The sequence below is a fragment of the Moschus berezovskii genome, chromosome 7 (assembly GCF_049115385.1).
Source record: "Moschus berezovskii isolate FMDL1 chromosome 7, NW_MosBer_1.0, whole genome shotgun sequence".
NCBI classification, from domain to species: Eukaryota; Metazoa; Chordata; class Mammalia; order Artiodactyla; family Moschidae; genus Moschus; species Moschus berezovskii.
Window position 1 is genome coordinate 106,182,716 of NC_142466.1, and position 3,840 is coordinate 106,186,555.

A 3,840-nucleotide genomic window follows, 5' to 3' on the forward strand; every position below is an offset into this window, starting at 1 on the left:
CACTCCAGTGTTCTTGCCTGGAGAATCCCAGGGACGGGGGAGCCTGGTGGGCTTCCGTCTATGGGGTCACACAGAGTCGGACACGACTGAAGTGACTTAGCAGCAGCAGCAGCAGCAGCAGCAATATTCCAGCCTTTAAAAAAAACTCTACAGTAATTTTTAGAGTCATGCATGTTAATTAGAGGGCGTCCCAGGCGGCTCGTCTGGTAAAGAATCCGCCTGCAGTGCAGGAGACCTGGGTTCAATCCCTGGGTTGGGAAGATCCCCTGGAGAAGGGAACAGCTACCCACTTCAGTATTCTGGCCTGGAAAATTCCATGGACTGTGTAGTCCATTTGGTGGCAAAGAGATGAACACGACTGAGCGACTTTTAATTTTATGTTCATTACAGAGACTTAGGCTATACCAATAAGCAAAAGAAAAGGAGATTCACCTACTACCCTATCCCTAGAGACAGTCACTCTTAGCACATTGGGATTCCCTGCTCCCTCCCTCACTTTTGACTATCATCTGTGTATCTATTCATCTTTGATCTATTTTTATCTCTTTGATCTTTTATCTCTCTCTTTGATCTGTCATCTACCTACCATCTATCAATTCATTATGTATCACAAATGGTTTAATTTTCTGCATAATAACTCACTCTTCACCATACCTTTTGACATAGGTATTATTACTTCCAGTATAATAGGTGAGAAAACGGAAGCTTAGAAAAGCACGGAAAGGTTAGAGAACACAGGCTTAGAGCAGTTAGCTATCTAACTCAAGGACTTAAAACTGGCAAATGGTGAGGAGTTGGGATTTGAATCTAGGTGGTTTTGCTCTCAAATCTATATTCTTGGCTACCACACTATACTGACTGTATCTAAAGTTAAAATCACACAGTAATACTCTTCTGTATCCTGCATCACTTATCAAAATATCCCGGATTCTTTCTGTGTATGCTATCTACTGTGACTTTCAGAGATGCTCAGTATCCCATAATAAAAATGCACCAAACCCTATTGAAACAGATTCAGGCTGATGCACATTGAGATTGCTTCCAAATTTTCACTATTATAAAAATATTTCAATGCAAGAACATATTTTAAAACTGTCTTGATAGCATGACAAGACCCTTAAATTATTCCCTTTAGGTCAGATTCCCAGAAGTGAAGTTACTGGGGTGGTGGGTCTGCAGATGGTTTTGTGGTTTTGACATCTGCAACCACCTACTCCTCAGAACAGCTTAGACTCTCCTGCCTGGGAGCTGTGACACTGTTTTTTAGTTTAGTTGGTTTCTTTTTTAACAGTTAAAGAAATGGGACTAAATTCACATAAGATAAAATTCACCATTTCAAAGTGTACAATTCCATACTTTTTCATTTATTCACAACATTGTTCAACCATTGTGCTTCTGTCGTGTTCGACTCTTTGCGACCTCATGGACTGTAGCCCGCCAGGCTCCTCAATCTGTGGGGATTCTTCCGGCAAGAATACTGGAGTGGGTTGCCATGCCCTCCTCCAGGGGATCTTCCTTACTTAGGGATAAACCCATGTCTCCTGCATCTCCCTGCATTGGCAGGCAGATCCTTTTACCACTAGCGCCACCTAGGAAGCCCCATCACCACTCTAATTTCAGTACATTTTTGTCATCTACCCAAAGAAACTTTATACTCATTAGCGGTCACTGCCCCTTCCACTTCCTCCCAGCCCCTGGCAACTTCTGATTTACTTTTTGTCTCTGTGTATTTGCTTTTTCGGAATAACGTACATAAATACAATCATATAGTATGTGACTTTTTAAAAATGAATTATTTGGCTGTGCCGAGTCTTAGTTGCAGTACATGGGATCTTTGTTATCGAGCACGAGATCTTCACTATGGCACGCGGCATCCCCCTGAGTAGCTATTGAACACTGGCCCCCTACATTGGGAGCACCGAGTCTTAACTGCTGGACCACCAGGGAAGTCCCCACTATGTGACCTTTTATGTCTGGCTTCATTCACTTAGCATGTTTTCAAGGTTCATCCATGTTGCAGCACGTATCAGAGCTTCTTTCTTTTTTATGGCCAAATAATATTCCATTGTATGGCCAGGCCACAAATCGTTTAGCCATCCAACAGCTGATGGACATTTGGGTGGTTTCCACTTTTCACCCTTTATGAAGGTTATGAACTGTTATGAACTTTTTTTAGCTCTTGATGTTATGAAGAAGAGAGAGATGAGGGTTTTTCTGCAGGCAGAAAGAAGATGATAAAAGGATTTGTGGGGGAAGGCTCACCAATTTACTTAAGTAGTGAAATATAGAAATACAGGAGTTTGGATGTGGTGGCATCTGTGGGGGAGGAGATCACCTCTTCCTGAGCTTTTGGACACTGCCTACACAAGGCAAAAATAGAATTCATACAAGCTTTTTGTTGTTGAGGACAATCTGGATGTAATGCAAGAAACGAAGGACAGCTGAAAGACCATAACTTTTAAAAATGTTTTTAGAACATGTTTTTCTAGGTATTTCTCAGTTGTTTTTGTTTCAGGTTTCTGAGTTTTTATGGTTGGTTTATAAATAGCGTGCATAACTTTTGTTCAGAAACTTGACTTACTGGTCTTGATTACTATCAAGCCTGATCTCATTTACACACCTCTGCCTCTGCCAGGTAGGTCTCTCACTGCAACCAAAACTGTGTACCTGATGTCAGTGAAATCTAAGAGCTAAGTTCCTGGCCGGAGCCTTGAAGGTCACTCTGACCTCATACTCTGGATAGAGTCCAGGCAGCTGTCTTCTCGCCAAGATGTTGCTGTTGTTCAGTTGCAGAGTCATGTCTGACTCTTTGCAACCCCATGGATTGCAGCACGCCAGGCCTCCCTGCCCTTTACCCTCTCCCAGAGTTTGCTCAAACTCATGTCCATTGAGTTGGTGATGCCATCCAACCATCTCATCCTCTGTCATCCCCCCTTTCCCCCTGTCCTCAATCTTTTCCAGCATCAGGATCTTTTCCAAAGAGTCACCAGGTAGTTCTGTTGTATTTCCCCCACCCCCCTGGATGTGTGGTGTATATTTTAAAATATTTAATCTAATTTTTCTTTTTCTTGTACTCTTTTATAGGCCATGCTGATAGCTGTCATATACAATTTAGACCACAGAGTATAGGAAATTGAGATAGACCATGACCCAGGAGAAAAGGAATCGCTGTTGCTGTAATTGATGTCTGTTCTGCTTGACATCTTTGTGGGAGGGGTGAGCAGATTTTCAGTTATATAAAGGCCAGTTATTTCATGTCAGGCAGGTGCAATGCTATGTTTGAGGAGTTTGGGTATTAGGTGGCAAAAGGAGTGGATTATAGTGGGCATCTGGCTTTGGTTGCCCAGCTTCTAAATTTGGAAACCCTTCTACCATACGAGGCAGGTATCACCTCCCATATCTCCCACGGCACACCCTGAAAATGCCACACGTTTGCTTTCCAGCCTCCCTTGCAGCTAGGCCTGGGCTCATGAGCTAGACTCTGCCAGTGAGAAGCGCCTGCCCCAGGACTCAGAGATGACAGGCAGCAGGGACTGTGAGGGTTCATTTTGTGAAGGGGGCAGCTTCAGGGTCAGCTCCATCCAGTATCTAAAGCGGAATGGGCTTCAGTGGTGTCAGCAGTTCTTGCCATGTTCCGTACTTAGGGACAGTGGCATCCACAGGGACCAATTTTGAGATCTGATCTTCGCATTGACACTGGCCACACCACTTTATTTAGAGTACCACTCACCACCCTTCCTGTGTGTGTGTGTGGGTAGCAGGAAGAGGCCAGCGGAGAGAGATTTCCTCCCTGTATTCCTAAGTGTCTGTTTAGTATTAAATAATGAATTGCAAGTTAAA